We start from the raw sequence: 26,907 nt of genomic DNA on the forward strand, positions 1-26,907 counted from the left end.
GGCATCATTATCGACACCGACCTCGCGATTAACGTAAATCTGGACACTGTTTTGGATGTTCCTATCCTGAATACAGGTGAAAATATAAATTTCACTAACACCTTTTGTAGGAAGTAGACCCTAATAAAATAAAGAATGTTTTGTATATTTCTCTCCTATATGCCTCCGGGAGCACCGCTAAAACCGAGTAAGGTATATAGAGCAAATGTTGAATAGTGTGTTCTAAATATAGCACCTGAAAATCCCCTCAAATTCCGTTATGTATTACTATCGATTAGTCTATCCCGGTAAATTCGTTATTTCTCTTCGCCAAGATCTTGACAGCTGTTTGAACCAGCAGGATACAGGTTAGCCTCAAAACTCTCTCTCTCTCTCTCTCTCTCTCTCTCTCTCTCTCTCTCTCTCGTTCTTCCTGGGGTTTTCCCGGGTTCTTCCTCCACCATTAATACTGGCCGCCATGCATAGCCTATCGTGTGCTGAAAAATGGCGTTAAACCCCACAACAACAACAACAACAACACTCTCTCTCTCTCTCTCTCTCTCTCTCTCTTCATTGTGGATGCCCTGAGTTTCCTCTCACCGCCTCACCCTATGAAAGATATTTGAGCAGTTGTGGTTTCCTACCCACCAAATCTTTTCTTCTTCCCACTACTAAATGTGTTACCGCCTACCTACCCAGCTTCCACTCCCCACCACTAAACGCTTACCCACTTACCTACCCAGCCTCCACTCCCCACCACTAAACGCTTACCCACCTATCTACCCAACCTCCACTCCCCACCACTAAACGCTTACCCATCTACCTACCAAGCCTCCACTCCCCATCGCGAAATATGCTTGCCCAGCTAGCTACCAACCTAAGCCTTCTATCCATTGTACTGCCGGGTATGTACTTGAAATTCTGTCAAGCAGTGCAGTACTACTACTACTACTAATAATAATAATGAGGTGAGAAAGGAAGATTACGACAACGACAAGATTGACTACTTGTTATTGCAGTATGTGTTTATATGTGTCTTATTGAAAAGCAATCCGTTATAATTTATATAACTCTTTTGAAGGTGAGAGATGTCTGTCTGAGATTTTGCTTTAAAAATCCGTTCCGTATAACATACTGTCCGATGAAAATTAGATAACTTTTTACAAGTTATCTACTTGTTATCGTTGATCATTGAAGCTTGATCCAGATTATTTCTATCGTTGATCATTGAAGCAGGATCCAGACCATTTCTATCGTTGATCATTGAAGCAGGATCCAGACCATTTCAGTTGTATATTGGTTTATATTGAAATGTAATGATTGTAACATGTTGGTATTGCCAATGGCGGTATATTATTTTCGAAGTTATCACAAGATAACTTATCTTGTGTGCATGGTTGTACTCGATACTGGATCAGTGACCTGAATAAATGATTGGCCCTTTAGGACTCACGGTACTAATTCAGTTCCCGTAGTAAACCTATGCAAACACCATGATATTAAAAATTCAATAACTTAAAATTTTTGAGTGCTCATGATCAAACCTATATTTATCAGTATAGATGAAACCGCGGCATTTTCTGGACCTGCATTTATTTGAAACATTTGTTTCGATTCCAGCACCAAAGAGTCGTGTGCTAATGTTAGTAATGAATGTTCCAAATCCAAGACTATTAAAGAACTGAAATTCCATCAATAAAACAATGTCTCTATTTTGTTTCACTTACAACTTGGATAAATTCTCAAAGATTCATTTTCCTAAAACATAACTTACGTTATTAACCAATCCTGGTCAGCCAATCCCTTATATGCTCTATTTTGATGTTATTTACAGGATGGTTCCCATTTTTACGTATCATTAGTACCGTGTGCCCTATAAGTGCGTGCACATAGCCATGTCACGTAGGAAATTTAACTGCGCGTTATGTTGAATTACTTTTAGAGTAATGTTTATCAATAGAGCAGTGTAAATTAATAAATAAATGTACACACACACATACACACACAAACACACACACACACACACACACACACCGTCATTCATTATTTAACAACACATACTCAGCATAATAGTATTCAAACATTTCTAATGTAAGTAAAAGTATTTAATGGCAAAATTATCTCATTGATCACATCACTCACACGAACGTTGCTATATTCCTCCAAATTTACCCTTGAGAACTTTAGCGTTTTTGCTTGTTTATATTTAATAATAATAATAATAATAATAATAAGAAGAAGAAGAAGAACAACAACAACAACAGCAACAATGATAGGATTTATTTAAAGAGAACAACACATCTGGTCATGAAAGACCTGTCACGTGGTCCTCAAAATATTTACAGGTTATAATTATAATTAAATCAAGTACGCACATTTGGGTATAATCGAATTTGGACCCATACACATCAGAGTTACAGTCTTAATATATTACAATATTGGGCAGCAGATGAACATATACATACACACATTAATAATACGCTTTCATACACATTTCAGTATGTCAGTAGCCATACAGATATATGTAGAATTAACACACACACACACACACACACGACTTTTGATTACAAATCATTAAAAAACAAATATTGCATTTTGTTTGCCACATGAACACACTCTCGCATAATGTTTGGACTACCGAGGTAAAATTAAGTGCTAGGGAACTTTGATGTGCTGTCTCAGCTGGTCAAAAAGGAATTTATTTAATGAATTTTTGCACGAAGCAATAGAATCTGAAAATGTTTGTGCCGATACAGTAAGAGTTAACTTGTATTGGTAGCCACTGTAGAAGTGGTAAAAAAGTTTTCAAAAGTAGTCGCAAGTTTCATATTTTATTTTAATAGCCCTTTTTGTGAGTTTTCCAATTCTGGATAGATTATATTCTTTTTGATGTGTTTCTTACATGGTACAGCCCCCGGCTATAAGTGGTAGTGTATATCCATAAACAAAACGTTGAAGTGACTGGAGAGGTAGATAGTTCGACAGAAAGTTTAGGAGGCTAATTATTTTAACGACTATTGCACATAGGTGATCGATATGTGAATTCCCTCTGATGTATTGGTACAAAATTTTATTTTTATTTTTACCTAGATATGTATAAGGCACACACACACACACACACACACACACACATATATATATATATATATATATATATATATATATATATATATATATATATATATATATATATATATATATATATATATATATATATATATATATATATATATATATTCTGTTTTGGACTACACTAAAAACATAAGATGTTGAGATTGAATTTGAAGCTAGCGTTCTTTTGGAGTTGAGACATTTACTACATGTAAGTTATTTAGAGTCGTCCACGAATAGAATCAGTATTATAGTACACAGGATACAAAAGTAACTCATTGGCAGACATTAGGAAAAGAAGGGGTCCTAATATAGAACCTTGGGTAACACCGCGAAGTATATATCCCAAAAATCCTAAGTACATTCACCTCTACAAATAACGTTTAATATGTTAGCAAGGTTTGATCTGAGCGAAGTATATAAGTTTGAAGAAAACTTGTAAGCTCGTAATCTCCCAATAACGACTGAATGGTCAATAAATCCAATGCTTTCTTAACATCAAGGAAGAGTACTTCACAAAGGCCATCCGATTCATCCTATGGTGGCTATAGCGCTCTGCAAGTTTCATCAAAACAGTTTGACATTTGTTTGTTGGTAACCAAGCTATGATTCATGTGTGGGGTTGATACTTCTCGAGATATCTGAAGAGATCCTTGCTGACATGTTTTCTTTTCACTCTCAGTAGCACAAGTAGTACAGATATGGGTCGAACGTTTGATATGTCTTTTTTCAGTTTCGTTATGGATTGCTAGTATCTTAAATGATTTCAGAGAATCGGCAAATTTTCAGGAAGCGATCCTTCAGTTAATTTCATCTTTCAGTACAATGTTGACAAAGTGGACATTTTTAGAAGTTTAGTGTGAATTGGATCCTGCCGACTTATAAGTGTTTATGCTAGTAATATCAATAGTAACAGTAATGTTTAGTTGGGGAATATGAAAAATAATCTGATTAGGTACGTTTTCATTCACGAGGACAGGAAGTTTAGCTTTGTCAGGCTCTGTACAATGAAGCTAATTAAGTGTTTAAAAAATAAAGTAACTGATAGGTTTAAATGGTTTGCAGTATCGTATTAGTCTGGGTATCTAGTGCCACTTATATTAATTGTACATACAGTTCATGCGATATCGCGTTAGTCGGCATATCTAGTGTCTCTGATAGTAACTGTACACACAATTCATGCTATATCGTGTCAATCGGGGTATCTAGTTTCACTGATAGTAATTGTACATATACTTTGTGCGATATCGTGTTAATCGGGGTATCTAATGTCACTGATAGTAATTGTACTTACGGTTCATGCGATATCGTGTTAATCGGGGTATCTAGTGTCACTGATAGTAATTGTACTTACGGTTCATACAATATCGTGTTAATAAGGGTGTCTAGTGTTACGGATAGTAATTGTACATACACTCTCTGCGATATCGTGTTAGTCGGGGTATCTAGTGTCACTGATAGTAATTGTACATGCACTTTGTGCAATATCGTGTTAATCGGGGTATCTAGTGTCACTGATAGTAATTGTACTTACAGTTCATGCGATATCGTGTTAATCAGTGTATCTAGTGACAATATTAGTAACTGTACATACAATTCATGAGACATCGTGTTAATCGGTGTATCTATTGTCATTGATAGTAAGTGTACATATAATTCATTCGATATCGTGTTAGTTGGTGTATTTATTGTCACTGATTATAAATATACATGCAATTCAGAGTTAAATGCAACGACTGCTTGGAAAAAAGAAAGTTTATTTTAAGGATTAGGGATTTAAAGTTGTTCAGCCATGAACTATAATTGGTAATGTCTTTAGGCTACAGGTAGAGTCCCATTTATTTTGTGCGTCGACAGTGTCGTTTGGTATATTAGGCTGTTGTTGTTTTGTTTTAAACGGTTGATTTTGTTAATCACTTGGGATGGGCAAATCATAATCGAGATCTATTTTTAAAAAGGTTACTTCACAGGTTCTGGTGGGGTTTTTTTTTCTTACAAAACCGATCACTTTTTATTAGACTATTATGAGATTGTGCACAACATGCAGGATGTACTTGCGTCCAAAACTGTTTGTCAACGTGCCAAAGTACACACCTCCGAAACTGAACATTTGACAACGAAAGTGTTCCAAAAAGCACGGTTAAGCACTCAGCACATATACATGTCCGCCAAGGTGGTCAACGAAGGTGCATTACCCAAAACGTACATAGTGTTCGAAAGGTTAATGAACTAATATTTGGAGACAGATCAGAGAGATGTTCACTTCAAGTTAAATTTGTCAAGCATATGAGTATTAATTATTCTTCTCTCCGCCCAACTGCTTTCTGGTTACGTAAATGGTATCACAAATAAGAATTACAATACATAAATCTCGTAGAGGTTGTCATGGTGGGTGGAGGCCCAGTAAAAAGGGAAGTGGGTACATATGACCCTGGCCTCAGCTCCTAAGCGGCGTCGGTTTTTACCAGATATTTTTGGTCTCTTAAATACTTGTTAATCTTTATATAGTAAATTATATGGGCTTGTTTTTGCATAGGATTCCTTTCTTGATTTGAATATAACATGGGTTCAGGAGTCTCAAATTCTCCAAGTGGCCCGGTCTTCTCGCCACCTTTGAAGGTGCTGGGGTAGGTGTGTAGATGTATTCGATCAGGGTGGGCTATTATTCTTGAGGGTTTAAGAAGTGTTAACTTGTTCGAATCTTTATAGAATGCACCTCAAAATCAGAACAAAGAGATAAGCTGAAAACTTAAAACTTATTTCGAACTCTCCTCATTTATAATAATCGTAACTTATATTATGTGGATAATGCAAGAAGGTCGATAATTGAAAACAGTGCCGATGGCTAAGTAGATATTCAAAGAAACTTGTATGCAAAATATTGCAACAGTATCAAACAGTATTTAATAAACATTTCTTGCGTACACATGGTGCTGCAAGAACTTCAAACTTCCTGCTATATATAAACCTTGCCTTTGTGGTTACATCTTGTACATGTATGGAATAAGATTGAGTTACATCCAGAGGTAGGTCCAAGTAGTTATGAGAACTAACAATCTTAATTACCATATAATTTTTTTAAAAAAATTGTGGGTGATGTTTATTGTGATTTCCTTTATGCTGTCATTGATTCTGGGAGTTAAAATCTGCTACCCATTGATCAGACCACACCCTAATTTTATGTATGTCTTCATTTAGAACACAAGCAGCCATAGTTGGATCCTCAACAATTATTGAAAACAAATTATCATTAGAAAACAGTCTTATAATAGACTGAATATCAGTGACATTAGCATTGATATACATTAACAATAGCATTGATATACATTAACAGTAGCATTGATATACATTAACAATAGCATTGATATACATTAACAGTAGCATTAATATACATTAACAATAGCATTTATATACATTAACAAAGCTTCGTTCACACGCCGACACCCCAACCATCTATCCACTGACCCATGACTATCATTTTGATATTAATAGTAAAAATAAAAAATTCTAGAAGGTGTCGTAAGGAAATTACTGCGCAATAATTTCATGGGCTTACTTGGACCAGTCAGATTCATATCATGTGATATGATAACATAATGACATATACAAATAGAAAACTGCACACATTATATGCAAAGTGCACCAACTACGTTATGAATCAAACGTCTTTATATCAACACTATCAAGTCGATCCATATTAATACTACAGTGGATACTTCGAAATCAACTTTGTCCCTATATGGAAACATACATGACTATCCCTCCTTCCATTCCTTGGTGCCAGTCAAAGGGCGTACGCAGAATTTTTTTTTTTTTTTGGGGTGGGGTGGGGTGGGGTGGGGTGGGCAAACATGTAGTGGTCAGCTATTACGTTTTACAGTTGTATCTCAAAACATATTTAAAGATAAAATCGGGGTGGGGTGGGCGGAAGTGCACACCCCACTCTCCTTGCGCCTATGTGCGTGTATCCATGGTCAGTCCGGTCTTTCCAATGAGACGTTTAAAATAGGATATCACAGTCAGGTACATTACAGTCAAGAAATGTGTCACAACGTTTCAATGCCGAATAGTTGGATTAATTTATAAAGTAAGCCTTAGCTGATCTATGATCTGTCTTGTATTTTGAACGCTAACACACGTTGGACAAATATCACTGAGAACATAATACCTGGGTTTTTTTTTACTCAGGTACATGTATAATCATTGTACCCAGTCTGATGTACCCATCGTTTGCAACTCCAGGTAAGTGTATCACGACTCTTATGTACATACTGTGGTATTGTCCTTGTATCCCTTTTATTCAGAACTTGTATTATGATCATGCCTGTATCGGTAACAATGTGTTTAGGGGGTCGTTTCCCACTGGTGTCTTGCTTGCATCGTGCGTCTGTGATTACCTTGTTACTTTGTTTGGGTTTGTGTGGAACAGTGATTATTGTTCTAGGGGTAAGTTGGTTTCGGTTTTGTATGGAACAGTGATTATTATTCTAGGGGTAAGTTGGTTTCGGTTTTGTATGGAACAGTGATTATTGTTCTAGGGGTAAGTTGGTTTCGGTTTTGTATGGAACAGCGATTATTGTTCTAGGGGTAAGTTGGTTTCGGTTTTGTATGGAACAGTGATTATTGTTCTAGGGGTAAGTTGGTTTCGGTTTTGTATGGAACAGCGATTATTGTTCTAGGGGTAAGTTGGTTTCGGTGTTAGGACAGGAGTGCATATTTGATTCAAGTGTTTTACATTAGTCTCACGGATTAATCAAATCAGAGAGAACAAAGTGGATATATATTGACCTCAGATCTAGGAAGAAGGCGTTGTTGATTTGCTATGTACGGCACAACGAAGTACCAGCATATATTGAACAATTGTTGTCCTATTGAACCATGTTCAATGCTTGTCTTGAAATAAGGTCAAATACTTGAATCCTATTTACCCTGTTATATTGCGTTGTGTCAGATTCTTTTATTGGAATAAGGCCAAATACATCAATCTTATATACCCTTTTATATTGCGTTGTGTCAGATTCTTGTCTTGGAATAAGGCCAAATACATCAATCTTATATACCCTTTTATATCGCGTTGTGTCAGATTCTTGTCTTGGAATAAGGCCAAATACATCAATCTTATATACCCATTTATATCGCGTTGTGTCAGATTCTTGTCTTGGAATAAGGCCAAATACATCAATCTTATATACCCTTTTATATTGCATTGTGTCAGATTCGTCTTGGAATAAGGCCAAATACATCAATCTTATACAGTATACTCTGTTATATTGCGTTGTGTCAGATTCTTGTCTTGGAACAAGGTCGAATACATCATTCTTATGTGCATGTCGTACTGTATCATGTCCCTTTCTTGTCTTGTAATAAGGTCAAATACATTATTCTTATATACATGTCATATTGTGTCATATCCGTTTCTTGTCTTTAAATAAAGCCAAAGCCGAATACTTATATACCTGGATTAGCAACCGTTTGAAACGGAGCTGGTATTTAGTCCCAACCGATTTAGGTCCATACCTTTATTAGCATCGTTCTACTTCCAAGTGGATAAGGGCTGTTGTATTTTATCCATTACACACACACACACACACACACACACACACGCACGCGCGCGCGCACACACAAGTATCCCTAGTCACACACACACACTGATCTATCTATCTATCTATCTATATATATATATATATATATATATATATATATATATATATATATATATATATATATATATATATATATATATATATATATCCATCCATCCGTAAGATAGTGAGCATCAGAATTTTTTTGTTTAGGAGGCCTGGTTAGTCTTTATACAATCAAAGAACAAAGATGACTGACGTACAATAAACATGTTGTTTTGTTCCCTTGTTGTGTAATACGACATTGGAGGGCGATTATAGTTATAAACATGTCCGTCTGTCTGCCTTTTATGTTTTTCATTTTTGGAGAAGAACTCTCAAGCTGTTCGATTATTTCAGACAAATTTCAATTGATTTGCGCTGGAACGCCCTTCGATATTTTCCGCAGCAAATGTTTCTTTTAATGTTAGCATGGAATCAAAATGTTGGATACATATCATATGAATTAAGAATGCTGTGTATAGTCAGTATGATGTTTTCTTATTTCATTAGGGTGATAGGAATAGATGTGTCATCTGCTTTTGACTCTTGCTGATGAAACAGCAGATAATGACATTCCTGAAATTACTGGGTCTTCAGTTGATGTTTATTTGACTGCTAGTTTCTCAGAGTGTAGGAAAACTGGCTCGTGTCACTATTTGTTTGTTTGTTTATGTTCGGCGGCCCCTCGTTACTTTTAACATTTGTTTTGAAAACATGTATGACATGCCACGAAGCCGTTGGCATAATTGGCAGTGGAACAACTAAATTTACTTTGGGTCACTTTAAAACAAATTTCTCTCTTTTAAGACAGGTGAAAAAGCAAATTTTAAAAAGTTTATTTTAAAACATTTAAAGTTGTTACCATGTAATAATCTGTATCTTTTACTGTACTCTATTTTTGTCGCCAATATGATTAGGTCATATGTGATGGTCTCTAAAGTTCCTTTCCAGAGTTTCGTATTTCATATGATGGTCTCAAACGTTCCTTTCCAAAGCTTCGTATTTCGTATGATGGTCTCTAATGTTCCTTTCCACAGTTTCGTATTTGGTGTGATGGCCTCGAACGTTCTTTTCCACAATTTTGTATTTCGTGTGATGGTCCTGTCATGTGTGTGTGTGTGTGTGTGTGTGTGTGTGTGATTTAGATTTTTAACGTAGCTTTAACAATTTTTCAGTCATATTGCTACGATGTCTGTAGTGTGGCAGTTTATAGTGATGTTTATCACTGGCCTGTCATTTGATCTCTGGGACCATATATTGACACAAACTATAATTAATGAATGCTTATGCTGGCGTTAATTTAGGTATTTAGTACTTATTAATGATGCCTTTATCTAGCTCACCATGTTTAACACAGGGTTCGTATGCAAAAGAACGCGCTCAAAGTGATTACTCGGGCTAACACAAACATGTAGATCAAATGTTTGAGATGAAATTTAAAAAGTCTAGCTGGTCAGATTTTGTTCAAAACTTTGTTCACAGAAAGCTAACTTCAGGTAGTTAAATCTTCACTTGAGTATAAATGTAGGTCAGTTTTGACTGGGAACAGATACATGTTAAATATGTCGAATTTTGACTACTTTTTAAGAAATTTCGTGAGGTCATAAATGGCATTTAGTCGGTAGCTGAATAATTCTGATTTTAAAATACGATACAACCGTCAGCTAGAAAATAGGGAATTTTATTTTGGATTGTAAGAGATGGAAAGTCCCAATATTGGGCAGTTTTTGCCGCAATTATCACATCTCGTGCAAACGACATACCGGTAAGGAAATCAATGTGAAATTTTGTGAATAATGTGGAGCGTAACCTCAAGGGTACGAGCTTCGAGTAGGAAACGCCTAAACACGGAAAATGAAAGAAAAGATGGTAGTAATTGACGAAATTAACTGAAATGCAACGAAAATAACGAAACAAAAACGAATTATAATTGATATATGAACTTAAATATACCAAAAATAAACTATAATTGAAACTAAATTATCGAAATATTATAAATGAAAATACGAATTGAAGTGCCTATCTGAAACAACAAATTTTCTAAGTATCCTAAAAAGTACGCGATCAGTTTTCGAGGGGTGGTGACGATATTGCAAATAGTGTTACATGTAACATATAACGCCTCCAGAACGCTTCTGATCTCATGCTACCAGATGTCCAAAAAGAGTCAAAGGTACAAGTCCACTATATATATAATTTACATTAGCAGTCAAATAAATATAAAGAAAGAGGGGCACAAAATCGACTCGAGGGTGTATGATAAGTCGCTCCTGACTTTTAAAATTACACAATTAAGTTTGTAATTTTCAATAATTGAGAGGGTCTTTTCATTATTGAGACAAAAAATTCAATACTCTTGTTATATTAAGTTGTATTCATTTTTGGCTATTTTCTTTTCATTAATTGTAGGAATTTAGGAATAGTGTCTAAGGTATTGAATAGTAAAGTTTCTAATTATTATTAATATAGGTACTGATTGGGAACTTGAACGTTAATTATGCTCCTCTAATCGGATTTATTTGTGTAAGTTGTACTGAGCTTTTCATTGATTTGGGAAAATTGTACTGAAAGTTTATTTTTGCGTAAGTTTTATTGAAATTTCATTGACTTGCGTTAATTGTATTGAAATTTTCGTCGATTTGCGTAAGTTGTATTAAAATTTTCATTGATTTTTGGAAAAAGCTCAGCAATAATGCATTTTGGCATCATTTTCAAGAGCGTTTACATTTGATGACTACATGACTTGTTAGAAAGATAGATTTTAATGACTACATGACTTGTTAGAAAGTTAGATTTTGATGACTACATGACTTGTTAGAAAGATAGATTTTGATGACTACATGACTTGTTAGAAAGATAGATTGTAATGACTAGATGACTCATTGGTAAGATAGATTTTAATCACTACGTGACTTGTTGATAAGATAGATTTTAATGACTACATGACTGGTTGATAAGATAGATTTTAATCACTACGTGACTTGTTGATAAGATAGATTTTAATCACTACGTGACTTGTTGATAAGATAGATTTTAATGACTACATGACTCATTGGTAAGATAGATTTTCATCACTACGTGACTAGTTGGTAAGATATATTTTAATTAATGACTACATGACTTGTTGATAAGATAGATTTTAATCACTGCGTGACTGGTTGGTAAGATAGGTTTTAATGACTACGTGACTAGTTGGTATGCTAGATTTAAATGACTACATGACTTGTTAATAAGAAAGATTCTAATGACCACATGACTCATTGATAAGATAGATTTTAATGACTACATGACTTGTTGATAAGATAGATTTTAATCACTACGTGACTTGTTGATAAGATAGATTTTAATCACTACGTGACTGGTTGGTAAGATATATTTTAATGACGAGATGACTCATTGGTAAGATAGATTTTAATCACTACGTGACTTGTTGCTAAGATAGATTTTAATCACTACGTGACTTGTTGATAAGATAGATTTTAATGGCTATATGACTCATTGGTAAGATATATTTTAATGACTACGTGACTGGTTGGTAAGATAGATTTTAATGACTACGTGACTGGTTGGTATGCTAGATTTAAATGACTACATGACTTGTTAATAAGAAAGATTCTAATGACTACATGACTGGTTGGTAAGATAGATATTAATGACTAAATGGCTCGTTGGTAAGATATATATTTTAATGACTACAAATATTGTTGGTAAGATAGATTTTAATAACTACATGACTAGTTAATCAGATAGATTTTAATGACTACATGACTCATTGGTAATATAGATTTCAATGAATACACGACTTGTTGGTAAGATAGATTTTAATGACTAAATGACTTTATAGTAAAATAGATTTTAGTGACTAAATGACTCACTGGTAAGATATATTTTGATTACGGCAAGACTTGTTGGTAGGATAGATTTGATAGACTACATTACTTGCTGGCAAGTTAGATTTTAATGACTACACGACTCATTGGTAAGATAGATTTTAATGACTACATGACTTGTTTGTAGGTTAGATTTTAATGACTACATGACATTCGTAAGACAGATTTTAATGACTATATGACTTATTGGTAAGAAAGATTTTGAAGACAACATGACCTTTTGGTAAGATAGATTTTAATAACTACATGACATTGGTAAGATAGATTTTAATGACTAAACGACTCATTGGTAAGACAGATTTGAATGACTTTATGACTTATTGGTAAGATGGATTCTGATGACTACATGACTCATTGGTAAGACATATTTTAATGACTATATGACTATTGGTAAGATAGATTTTGATGACTATATGTTCCATAGATAAGTTAGATTTTGATGACTACATGACTGGTTGATAAGGTGGATTTTAATGACTACATGACTCATTGGTAAGACATATTTTAATGACTACGTGAATCATCGGTAAGCCAGATTTTAATGACTATATGACTCATTGGTAAGATAGATTTTGATGAATACATGATTCATTGGAAATATGGATTTTAATGACTACATGACTTGTTGGTAAGATAGATTTTAATGACTACATGACTTGTTGGTAAGATGGATGTTAATGACTACGTGACTCATTTGTAAGATATTTTAATGACTACATGACTACTTCGTAAGATAAAGTTTAATGACTACATGACATGTTGGTAAGATAGATTTAAATGACTACGTGAGTCATTGGTAAGATAGATTTTAATGACCAAATGATTCATCGGTAAGATATATTTTATGACTATGTGACCCATTGGTAAGACAGATTTTAATGACTACATGAGTCATTGGTAAGATAGATTGTAATTACTGCACGACTCATTGGTAAGGTGGATTATAATGGCTACATGGCTCATGAGTAAGACAGGTTTTAATGACTACGTGATTCATCTGCTAGACGTATTTTAATGACTATATCACTCATCGGTAAGCCAGATTTTAATGACTATATGACTCATTGGTAAGATAGATTTTGATGAATACATGATTCATTGGAAATATGGATTTTAATGACTACATGACTTGTTGGTAAGATAGATTTTAATGACTACATGACTTGTTGGTAAGATGGATGTTAATGACTACGTGACTCATTTGTAAGATATTTTAATGACTACATGACTACTTCGTAAGATAAAGTTTAATGACTACATGACATGTTGGTAAGATAGATTTAAATGACTACGTGAGTCATTGGTAAGATAGATTTTAATGACCAAATGATTCATCGGTAAGATATATTTTATGACTATGTGACCCATTGGTAAGACAGATTTTAATGACTACATGAGTCATTGGTAAGATAGATTGTAATTACTGCACGACTCATTGGTAAGGTGGATTATAATGGCTACATGGCTCATGAGTAAGACAGGTTTTAATGACTACGTGATTCATCTGCTAGACGTATTTTAATGACTATATCACTCATTGGTAAGAGAGATTGACTACATGACTCATTGGTAAGATAGATTTTAATGATACGTGACTCATTGGTAAGATGGATTTTAATGACTACATGACTCGTTGGTAAGATAGATTTTAATGATAAGTGACTCGTTGGTAAGTTAGATTTTAATGACTACATGACTTGTTCGTAAGTTAGATTTTAATGACTACGTGACTCATTGGTAAGTTGGTTTTTAATGACTACATGACTCACTGGTAAGATAGATTTTAATGATACGTTACTAGTTGGTAAGTTAGATTTTAATGACTACATGACTCATTGATTAGATATATTTTAATGACTACATGACTTGCTGCTAAGATAGATATTAATGACTACATGACTTGTATTAAAATGGATGTTAATGATTCCATGATGTTTGAGTAAGAAATTTCAGTGACTGCATTATTTATTAGTAAGATAGGTTCCTTGCAGCTCATATACTTTTCTATCTGCGGAAGTTTAGACTTTGTTTTGTTCAGAAGACTAAAGACTGCATTGTGAAATATCGATACGCATGCACAAGGTTAACTATTCTTTGTGATAATTGACTAGAAAAATCTAGGTAAGCTTACCGAGAAAATACATTATGTTCATAATCAATGATAAAATAAAACCGACCCAGACTGATATTGATCTACAGTTTGCAGCTTTCCAGAAACGTTTCCAAGTGATTGCGCTAAATATAAACTCAATGCCATTTGAAAATGTGAGTCATGCCAAAATTTGTAAATAATTCTAGGTCACATCCTGCCCACACAGGCAGGTAATCTGATTAAAGCTGTCAGTGCTAGGTTGCCAAAGGCACTGTTATTTGATATGTATCCCACAATAGAGTTCCAATTACTCATTGTTCCTCAAAACTTTGGGTTTTTTGTTCTTGGGTTTTTTTGGGGGGGGAGTACCGTACAGGTGCCCCGCACCCCACCCCCGATTGACGAAAAAAATATATAAAGTTTTATGTGTTATTGTGTACCCTGAGGTTTTTTGGTTGTGCGTTGTGACTAAAAAGAAATTTGAACCCAATATTTATTTAGATATTGTTTTTTTCTTCGGTTTTTTTACCCTAATGTTGAGGTAACCAGGCTGGTTCCTCTCAGCTAAAGGGGAAATTCATCCGTCAGAAGACCTCTGTCTCTGTCGGATTCCTTTTCCCCTATTATATTTTAGTGATCTTTGCCAAGGATCTCCTAAAATCCTGTGTGTACTATATGTGTTATTGCAATGGTGTTTGTGTGCTGTAGATTTTTGTGTATGGACGGATATTGGATGGTATTATTATTATTATTGTTATTATTTTAAATATAAACAAAATATTAGACGACATGGGGTGGTTGTCTAATTTTTTAAAATATTAAACAATTCCGCATTTAGTTAATTTTGTAAAAATAAATTGAATCTTTTTTGAATTTATGATTCTTTTGATGAGAGGCTTTTAATACTATAGAACAAATATTGAAAAAAAATTCAACGTGTATTCTGTGTCTTTGTTATGTTCTCTCATTCTTGCGGATTAGTAATGAGGGCACTGCGGCCTAACCCTTATGTAAACAGGAGGATTAGTTTTATTTATTATTCTACCTGCTTATGTTTGGGCAGAGCCTTATGTGCCGCCTCGGTTAAACGCATTCTCTATTGAAGCTACAAAAGGTCAAGGACGAAATTTCAACTGAAAGTAAAAAAAATATTGATGTGTGTTTTTGTGTCCGTTTGTGTTAGATGTCAGGGAAACATTTGTTTGTCTTATACTCATGTTTCACTTATTTTGTTGTTTGCTTGTCCATGGACCGCTCAGGTGGCCTAGTGGTTAGAGAGTCCGCCCCGGAATCGGGAGGTCGTGGGTTCGATCTGCGGCCGAATCATACCAAAGACTTACAAAAATGGTACTAACAGCTACCTCGCTTGGCGCTCAGCGTTAAGAGGTGAGTGTTAGGACTGGTCGTCCTGGTGTCAGGATAATGGGACTGGGTAGGTCATCATGCGACATGATGCCCCAGTGCTAGACATCACTATAAACTGCCACACTGCAGACATCGTAGCGATTTGACTGGGGACAAAAATTCAAGCTGCGTTAAAAATTCTAATCACACACACACTGCTTGTCCATTTTCTGCTACCGGCTTTTCCCGTGCTCCCCGACAGGCCTGTTAACTTCGCGTAGCACCATGTGACATAGCCCTGTGTTATCTTCGCTCATCACTCATCAGGTATCCAGGTTCCCTGTCCCTTGTCAGAGAGATGTTTCCCTTTTTGTATAGTGAGATTAGACTGATATTGTTTAGAGAGGGTAACTGACGATTTGATTAAAGGCTATGTCTCCCACACACCCGTACATGTGACATGCGAGTGAGGGTCGTCAGCCCGCGCACTGACTGGAACTGCCCCATAGGCGGGGCGATGAACTGGTGTTCATCTCCCACAGTGGTCTAGCCGGGGGCATAGAAAATGTTATATTTATCTTAGTGCCTTAAACGTATTACTTGTCCACATTTTAACATGGTTTTCACAATATAATCCATGCCATTTGTGATTAGGTTTTTGTATTGTAATCCATCCAGGTATATTAATTTGTCTCTCCGATATCTCCCTCTTTGGTATAATTTTATGATTAGGTTTACCCTCTCTATTTTATTTGCCTTCCATTGGGCAGTTGTATGGTATTTGGTAAAAGTGGCCTTATTAAACATGGGACATTTTGGAACTACCCTAATGATATGGCGTTTTAGAGCTACATCGCCTGTCAGCCACACATCTTGAAGGTATTTGTAAACCATGCTCTTGACTTTTAGGGATTTTATCCCTTCCCATACCCTCTATACTGTTAACCAGTCTATTTTTAAATTTCTCTCTTCTACTTTATATTTTGTTTTTTGTTTTGTTAGTTTCTCTCTTATCTAATCATAAGTTTTCTCTCTCTCTCTCTCTCTCTCTCTCGTTTTCCCCATATTTCTTTTTTGTCTCTATATCTGAAAATTATATGCTTAATCCTTCTGTATTTCTTTGGGACTTCTAGGTTTTTTGTCAGGAGGTTGCTCCTATATATATCTATCTGGGCGTTTTTTAAGGTGACACCGATCCAATATATATATATATATATATATATATATATATATATATATATATATATATATATATATATATGGCTTCCCAAGCGAACGTCGGAATTGATTTTATTTTCTTAATTCTGTTGATAATATTTGCTACCTTTGCTAATATCTGATTGGGGATTCCCAATCCCCACCCCCATTTTTTTGGCTTCTATAACGTTTCCTTGGTTAGGGTGTGCTATTTATTGTTCCACATATAGCGAATAATTGTTTTATCTAATTGTTTTATTTTTTATTCTCTAAGTCTATGGAATTTAAAATATAATTCATGTTACTATACATGTACGTTTTGGTGACTTGGACCGCTCCATTATGCACAGTGGCACAAGCGCCCAGATCTCTATATTCTCATTTATCTTTGTTTCTATGTATTTATAGTTTTCTACATCTGCTTTGTGGCCGAAGATTTGCCTTGGACCTTGACCGTATCTTTTTATTAGGTGGGGGTGGGAGTCCGGGATGACTAACCCGCAAGTTTCCTATCTTTAGAATTTCTGCTTTTCCATTATTTATCTATGAGACTGAGGCTTTTCCAAAGTTTTAAAATTCTTTTTGCAAGTGCTTGAAAGAATTTGCTTCTCTGATAAAGTTTGTGTAATCATCTGCATGTTGGAACATACTTAACTCATACTTTAGGTTTGGAATACATACACCTTCTATATTCGGGTTGTTTCTTATGTTATGGCTCGAGATTTTAATTGTTATTACGTAGTATATCCCCCAGGGGAGTAAAATTGAGGGTTAGAAAACCCTTAGTGTCAGAACTGGGGGTCAAATAAATAAGGGGGGAGGGGCAAAACTGTTACTGACAAATTTTCATCTGACCCATAATTTTTCAGCTTGAAAAAGGATATTGCAACTTGTACAATATACTATATCTTTGTCTCTAAACATACAAATAAACCAACATGCACAATTAACAAACAAATGCATTGTCCGTTCAAAAAGAATAATTTTAATAATTCATTTTTCTTTTAGCTTAAAGTAGCACATATTTTTGTAGCAATATTATGGACCAACACATTACATCTAAGCCAATACAAAAAGCCAAACAAATCTTTTTAACTAAATGGCAGTTAATTTACTGCCTGTCATAAAATGTGCACTATCATCAGTTTCATTGTACTTCGTCCTAGAACATATTTATCCTAAAATCAAAGAGGCTAATGATTCATCTTCTTTCTAATAAGTTACACTTGAACTTTAAGATCTTTCTTTTATTGCAGCAAAGTTAAAAACCAACAAAATCTGCAATTACCCCTTGACTTTGTAATTCAAATAACGCATTTGTCTTTGCAAGTTTACGGATTTCTTTGTTGCGAAAGAATGTCTTGGGTGATAATGTGTTCTCCAGATATCTTGTGGCGAACGAGGGCAGATTTTTTGTTAATTTCTTAAACCCTCTCACGAAAGTATTATTCACTTTTGCAGTCTTCGCAATCACGCGATCAGAAGTCACACCGGTAATCCTAATGGATGTGTCGTATTCCAGTCAAGGGAGTTATTTTCTCCACTTTTCATTAAAGTTAGATCCACATTTACTCTTTTGTGTTCTGCTTCTTTCACTTTCTTCGCTAACGATTCTTAGTGCACGCCGTTTTAATCTGGAGATCACTTTCTATTTCAACAAGCATTGAGGTTAAACATCCGTATAACATCTTGCTGTTCTCGATGGAAATCGCGTGAGAGCTGGCGAGATTAGAGGAAGTTATTCCGTCATAATATAACCTATCCTAGTCTGGTTCCCTGTTTCGTATGCTCCATGCGTTGCACTCAGCTATACGAATAGCAGAGTGCAACGCAGGGAGCATACAAAGCAGGGAACCACGATGCCATCCTCATCCAAAGCATTGGATGTTAAATAAATCCTGATCGCATTGTGCGAATCCTTTGCGTCAAAAAAAAAACACAAAAAAACAACAAAAAAAAACCGCACGGCAACTAAACGTGTGCGTAAATTTTCTCAATCGTGCGTCCCTGACGCACAAACGTGAGTAAAGGGAAACAACATGGACAGTGGGCATCCTTGCCTCACTGACCTTTGGATTTCAAATTCTTCCGTTATTGCACCATTTACCTTTACTTTCGAAGTTATTAATGTGTACAGGATTTCCGTCCATTTTCGGAAATATTTGTCCGAAACCAAATTTTTATAATACTTGTTGCATGTAGTTCTGTTCTAATCTGTCATAATCCTTCTCTCGGTCGAAGAGGACGATGGTCCACTTTTGCCCACTTTGTGTTATATAGGCTGTTACGGTTTGTATGCTCAGAATATTAGTCTCAATATCTCTACCTGTTTCGACACAGCTTTGATTTTTATTTCCCTTACAGTTTTTAATCCTATTTGATAGAATTTTGTTCAAGATTTTGTAATTGATGTTAAATATGGAGATCGGCCTCCAGTTTTTTAGCCTCCCTTCCCCCGTCACCCTCCCGTAGTGTAATCATTCCCTCCCTCATACATTTGGACATTATCTCTTTCCCTGGAAAAATATTGTTATGTAAAGACCATAGTATCGGCGATAGTTCTGCTTGGAGTTTTAAATAGAATTCCGCCGTAAGACCATTCCATCCCTGTCGATTTCCCTTTGGCCAGGGATGAGATTGAGATGAAATCATCACACACGTCCTTGTGTTCTTCTTCAAGCAAGTATTCATTTATATGTTTTTTTGAAAAAATTTGTGAGACGTATAAGTCTTCATAGTATCGTTTTATGCTTTTTAGAATTTCATTTTTTTGTGTGTCTATAGATGATGTTTCCCTCCCTTATTTTGTCCAAATTCTTCTCTCCTCCCTTTTTCAGTTCTTCTCTTTTATATAGACCATCTACTCTTTTTTAAATACAATTTTGTGAATTTTCCCACTCCTTTTTCCTTCCTTTGTTTCTCTTCCATAATCTCGCGTTTAACCGCTTTTTGAGCTTTTTGTTTGTCTTCCTTACACCTGCTGTATCTATAAACCTTTTAATTTCTTGTTTCAGTTTTTCCATCCTGATTTTAAAATAGTTTATACTTATTACCTGTTTTTGCTTGTCCCATTTGTTTATTATATCAGTGTAACCTATCATTATAAAACCGTCTAGTTGTTCTTTTATAATTTGCTAAAATCCCTTTGTTTAACTTCCATTTCCCCGCCCCCAATTTCTATTTCTATCAAGTTATGACCTGATATTTTACAATTAGCTGTTATACAGTCTGTTACATTTTCTAAGTTGGATACATAAAATGTGTCTAGCCTGCTGGCTTGCTCTTCCCTGTATTCGTATGTATAACCCTTCCTTATCATGCTTAATCTACTATAAGCATCGTGTAGTTTGTGGTTTTGTAGGAAGTTGTTCATGTCCACTCTTAAAAGTTGGTCATGAGGCATTAAGGCCGATTTGCTATCTTTTTGATCACCAATCCAATTCGGGGCCCCGAGTGGCCGAATGGTCCAAAGCGCTCTCCGTTACGGATCACTGCCATCTCACCTCTGTCTGCGTGGGTTCGAGTATCAGATTCGGCCAGTGTGGGTATGTGAGAAAGCTTGCTAGTAGCTTCTTGTGGGTCGGTGGTTCTTTCCGGGGGTTTTCTCAGGTTCTTCCTCCACCATTAATACTGGCCGCCATGTATAGCCTATCGTGTGCTGAAAAATTGCTTAAAACACTACAAGAACAACAACAACAAATCCAATTGAAATCTCCTCCTACAATAAGTTTTTCCATTGTGTTATCTTTAGATACACGCTTAGATTTTCTACAAAAATCTTTTTCTTGTTTCTGTGTGCCGCCAAAAAAAATTAACTACATGCCAATCTTTGATTTTAATATACATGACCCTCCCTTTAAAATAATCCCCTTCTTGTAAGTGTTCCCGTTGTATGTTTATGTTGTTTTTAATTGTTATTGCCATCCCTGCCCTTTTATACCCTTGTTTATCACTTTTTATTATAACTGCGTTTAGTTTTTCCTCTATTTTTGCTCTTGTTTCATCCGTTAACTTGTTGTGTGTTTCTTGTATCATTATAACATCGTACATTTGTGTCACATTACATAATCTCTCTAGCTTTTCCTCGTTTATCCCATTTATGTTGATTGAAGCGATCTTGAAATTTGTTTCATCTATTTATTTTGTAATTTAAGTGTTTGTTTTTGGCACCGGCCTTTGACCGGAGCCTTTTGTTTTGAGTTGTGATTGTTTTACATGGGTTTTTTTTGTTAGAGTTATCTGAAATAATTTCACACAATAGAATACCGATTATTTATTGTTCCTCAAAACTGTGTTGGAACAAGTGGAGTAGAGTCTGAGCTGTGCGAAAAGAATAAAAGGATATGGGTTTTAATGTCAGGGTTTACGTGGGACATGTACATTATGTACATTCAGAGCGATTACTGGAGCTCATCGAGAGGACGTTGCTCAGTTGCGTATAGTCTCCTGTTCCAACTCATTGTAGTTGATCATAAAATTGAACGTTCAGTCATACGGATCATACATCTAATATATGCCGATAGATTGACCGAAAAGTTACTAATGCAACTATTTTTTCATTCGCAACTTCTCGAAGTTTCCAGTTTGGCGCAGACATATCAGGCGAACAAGCTGTATAATTCTTCTGCAAATTACAACGCCAACATACATTAGTGGCTTATTTGTGTTTTGCAGAAATATTTGTGGTGACCAAAATGTACTCGTATATTGAATTCAGTAATAAATTGTTTGGTATCCGATCATCTGCTAAGGGCAGTTGTACCACATCTGATATGTCTGTGAAACATATCTTAGACTATATATGTGTGTGTGTGTGTGTGTGTGTGTGTGTGTGTGTGTGTACGGCTACATCGGGATGTTTTTCAGACAGGATTATTCGTTCATCATTGATCGTTAAGGAAATAACCAGCCCCAAACATTTTTTGCTCTTTATATTAATGACATTGCCTCTGGATTCAAAGATCTAAACTGGGGTGTTGATGTCGATGCAGAAAATATGTATACCGCTTTTGCATGCAGCTAACATTGCGCTTTTCAGTCATGCTTGATTGCATCAAATGTTTGATGATGTTAATTTACGGTGCAAATGGCGAGGGAGAACTAACTACACAAAATCACATGTAATCATTTCCGAAAGACGAAATCAAGACGTTCCTTTCAGTTTCATATAAGACGGAAACTAGTCTGAATACGAGTCATTAGAAATATATTAAAATTATTTGACGTGAGTATTCAGAATACATTCATATAGCAGGCGCATTATCGAAATCCGAATGTAGAGCACTACAGGATATAATATGAAATGTACATCACTTTAAATCGGTATTCGAACTTTTTCCATTCCTGTGTGGTACCTGTTATGGGCTGCTACTGTGGGTATCGGCTTTAAAACTTTATTACAGACTGGATATAGTGAAGAACAGAGCGAATTGGAACAACTGAGGTTTCCATCGTTTTAAGCAGATTCTTTCGGTAAGTCGCGAAATGGTTTGGCCTCCATGTTGAAAGAGGCATTGTGCAAAATATACTCTCGTTATGGAACCACCTGATCAATGTAGATGATGATAGACTTACAAAAATGTCTGCACATAAAACTAACGATATGACAATTCCTGACGCTCTGAATAAATTCTGTGTTCGAGAGCTTTGAAATGGGACATATTTCTGCTGTTAGATATATTAAATTTAATTGTTTGTCGGTTAGTTTTAATTTTTTAAAATTTCATTACATGTTATTGTAATGTAACATTCATTCTTTGCTGGACTTGACCTTGTCCAAAATTGAGTTCATTTCTGCTTGACATGATTGACTGTTTATATTTTTTTTCCATTTATGTAAACAACTATTAATATGTGTATGAGCTTATTAACCGAACTATTATTCAGGTAAAGAAGTGGTAAATATGTTGATCAGGGTTATGGAGATTCCCATGTGAATTTTACAGACTATTGTGTTATAAATAAACAAGGCCCATTAGATCTTCTAGAAAGTTATTTTCCATTAGGTAAGGGTTGTTTTTAGAAAATGCCAATTTGACCTGAGGTCAAGCAGAGAACTCTATTATCTTGTGACTGTGAGGATCTTAGCAGTTGTGTTTTAACATCTTACACTTTAAGTTGTATTATGTTGTGACCAGTTTGGGCTGTGTTTTTTTTCTTTCTTCAAATTATTGAATTGAAGTGATTCTTTCTCCGGAAATACAAAAGTGCTCTGACATAATTCTTGGATAAAGACATTCATTAGGATTTATACTAAATTCAAGCCTGGAATAATATTTATGTTATTCAACAAAAGATTGTTGTCACATCAGCACTTCGTAGACCATAACAGACACGTCAGCGCCTTCAATTTTGGATCTCTTCGGGACTTGAACTGAGTTTTATTCTGGACTTTTTATTACTAGGACGTGCGTCTTTAATTCTTGGATTACTTTTGGATTTAATTCGCAATACCGTAAGTTCTTTTTTCTCATTTTTCACTCTGTATTCTAGGCAAATAAATTATTTGTTAAATTTTACAAAGCGTGTTGTCATCACTCTTTTCTGTTAATTATTGTAAGAGTCGTAACACTACACACATGCATTTTTGTGATTTTCAAACTCTACAAGAACAAAATGGTCAAAATAAAAGAATGATTTAAAAAAATAATGTAAATTTACTTTCTAAACTTCCGACTTTATCTTAATAAATTTATGGGACCGAGAGTATTTTATGCAAATCTTTCTAAAAAGGAATTGACACAGCTAACGCGGTTCAGATGTGAGATGCTACCTATACGAGTAGAAGCAGGAAGATGTGTTGGACTCAAAGTAGACGAAAAGCATGGTAAATTATATGAAGGTAATTCTATTGAAGACGAGGAGCGTTCATCTGCTTCGTTATCAGCAGTATAATAAAAGAAGGCGGTCTCTTTTCATCAGTTATTGTTCAAAACTTCTTTAATCTTCCTTGACTTGGATGACATTGATAAAATAAAATTTGTAGCTAACATTTGGCAACGGTCATGTGCTTGCATCTTGTGAAGCATCTCCATGTATACTTACTGTAATAGGTATGAATTAAAGCTATATTCTGTAATATATACGCGGTCTTTCAAAAATTTTAATTTTTAATTTTTATTATTTTTATTATTATTATACACAAATAGTTTTGGTATTAAATTCGTTTTCCGTACCCTAATTTTAGGTCTGGAATTTCTTTTGTGTACCACAGTTGTGAACGTGCTTGTATCTGTATGACTTCTAAGTAGGACTGTAAGTGATATTCTGTGATAACCTGAAATTAAATGAACGATGAGCATCTTTGGATCTTTTATGATATACGTCTACACATATATTCTTCCATTCATTCATCCATCCACCCATCCATCCACTAAAGCACTGTGTACTAAATTTTCATATCAGGATAATTATGATGTATTTTCAGTCATTTTGTGATTAGAAATAATATATATCATTATTATTTGTTGATATTTATTCTAACGCAATCGCATATTTTTATCTCTTCAGATAATCAGTAACTTCCAGACCGATCAAAAGATGCAGAAAAATGTATCCTCAGAATCGACCAAACAAGGTGGTCATACAGTTTCTTCACCGCCAACAAGTAATAAAATGAAACTACGCGACCTGCCTCACAGAAGACGCCACCCTTCAGAAGGAGAAGAAATTGATGAATTTGATACATTGACTCAAAGAAAATGTACAAAATTGACACACCCAAGCAAACAAACATGTGGACGGACAGAAAATTCGTCCAGTCACGATATGACGTGTCCATTCTGTACTAAGGATTTTAGACATTTGCCTTTGGACCAGTTTCAGTTCCACGTATTTGAGTGTTAAGACGATCCCGTGTAAACTCATAAGTAACAGAATGTAATCTGCTTCCATGGATAATTGATTCACATTAGAAAAAAAGATTTTCTGAATTAAAGTGTGACTGCGTGCTATTATTATACAATTTGCGCCTAGCCTCTTTGATAAGGATTTAGACTGATAAAAATTGCATCGTGCGACAAAGAAAAGTCATGAATCATGAAATCGATTACACTAGTGCATTTTATGCAGTGAAATTTATTCAAAGTGTGTCATGCGTTTACCCCTCACCCACTTTAGATATCATTTACACAAATGTATCAAGATACAAACAGCAAATAAAAGAGAGAGAGAGAGAGATGTAATGAAGTGCCTTCTGTTATACTGTAATTTGTTTCTTAATACTTTTCTGCGAAAATTATCTGGATAACAGCAAAATAATAGTTTTCTAACAGTAAAAACTTTTTATTAAAAACAAATCAAGACGAATTTTGAAAATAAAATTGGAATTGAACGCAAATTGGTCTATGATTGTGTCCGTATCATGTTTATACATGGTGTTTGCCATTAGATACTGCATCAAATATATTATATGTTATTCCAATAATTGAGCAGTTTGCAGAGAATCTAATCTGGTTTTAAACAAAACAAAACCAAACTTGAAACACGAATCGTGACGAAATGCTTTAATCAGAACAACTGATTCTTGAGCGTACGAGTAGTAATCCAGTCCAGGTTTTCTATAATAAAAAAGCGCAATTTATGGATAATACTAGACTCTACACACTGACTGTAAACTTGAAATGTTGTTTTTGAGCATCTCCCAGTCTACCTAAAATTTATTTGGTTTTTGAACATTTCCATGTCTACCGGAAATTTATTTAGTTTATGAACATTTCCCAATCTACCCAAAATTTATTTGGTTTTTGAACATTTCCCAGTCTACCGAAAATTTATATAACTCTTAAATGATATGACAAGATAATTTGATCTAATAGAATATGTATTAATTAGAACAAATAATAGGTATTTAACACATTTGACAGAAAAGATAGTTAAGTAATTTCAAAGAGAATTTACATGTTCGGACTTTGGATATTGATCTTAAATAAAATAAAAAGTAGCTTCTCAAAAGATTGTGAAGTTTTTCAGGAATTTGATTCAGCTTTCAAATGATGCCAAACATGATAAATTATGAAAACATGCATAAAATGGAGAAATATATATGTATTTGATGGTTCGGGTTATTTTAAAGACAGCGTTTTTTCTCATATTTTGACCCTGGATACCTCTCTTAAATTTGAAATGCTTTATATTTTAGTCATGTTGTGCAGTCTACATATAATGTATTTAGCTTTCAAATAATAATAATAATAATAATAATAAAAATGTTAAGATTCTGAATACAGCCAATAAAATTGAAATTAACTTCCTAAACCATTAGCTTTAAATAGTGCCCAGTATCACGTATTTGGATACAAAAAGACGTGCTTGAAAAAGATGAATTAAAATTCAGTTGGCAAGCAGTGTAGACAATTCAAGCTACATATTAAGTTGTACTTTTTTAATTTTGAGAAATACATTTTCTTTATTGAAATAAATGGCTTGAAAATCTATGCTGATTTATGAAATTTATTTTACTTTTGACATAATCCGGTATAGTAGTTTGATTTGAGCATGGCAACATAAACACAACAGAGTCAGCGGAGATACTAGCTCATCACCCCATTGATCTCATTATTTGCATCATTACTTATAGAATCCATTGCTACAAACTTATCAAGAAATCACGCCAATGATAATATCAATTTTATTTCAGTGTTAACTATGTACTACATATCCAAGATATGTC

General features: G+C 34.7%; 1 long non-coding RNA gene across 1 annotated transcript; it reads left to right on the top strand.

Moving 5' to 3' along the window:
* The first annotated feature begins 206 nt into the window (after window positions 1-206).
* On the top strand, window positions 207-26,671 carry LOC149791298 (uncharacterized). The gene is made up of 2 exons (XR_016423341.1): window positions 207-347; window positions 24,747-26,671. It is a non-coding gene; the product is annotated as an uncharacterized LOC149791298 (long non-coding RNA).
* The last annotated feature ends 236 nt before the right edge of the window (window positions 26,672-26,907 follow it).

Source organism: Sinohyriopsis cumingii, chromosome 9 (assembly GCF_028554795.1).
Source record: "Sinohyriopsis cumingii isolate HCF-2022 chromosome 9, ASM2855479v2, whole genome shotgun sequence".
NCBI lineage: Eukaryota > Metazoa > Mollusca > Bivalvia > Unionida > Unionidae > Sinohyriopsis > Sinohyriopsis cumingii.